The sequence below is a fragment of the Agrilus planipennis genome, unplaced genomic scaffold (genome assembly GCF_000699045.2).
Source record: "Agrilus planipennis isolate EAB-ADULT unplaced genomic scaffold, Apla_2.0 scaffold42, whole genome shotgun sequence".
NCBI lineage: Eukaryota > Metazoa > Arthropoda > Insecta > Coleoptera > Buprestidae > Agrilus > Agrilus planipennis.
This window is the reverse complement of record NW_020438888.1, coordinates 920306-920563: the sequence shown is the minus strand read 5'-3', so window position 1 is coordinate 920563 and position 258 is coordinate 920306.

Sequence of the window (258 nt, the reverse complement as noted above, 5' to 3'; positions counted from 1 at the left end):
CTAAATGAGTTTTATTTAATTCTTAAAAAGCACGGTAAAGGTCTAGATGATGGCGGGGGATCGAAAGAGGAGATCTCCCCCACCACTGTACCATAAAAAATTCGTGGCGGTCTCACCCCCATAAAAAGTTATGGGGGTTCAAAGTTAATAAATATGCCAATTTTTATACATTTCTAGGCATGTAAATATTTATATAGTCATTCTTAAACAATATTCAAAGGTAAAACTAATGGAAAAATACATAAAAATATTGAGAAA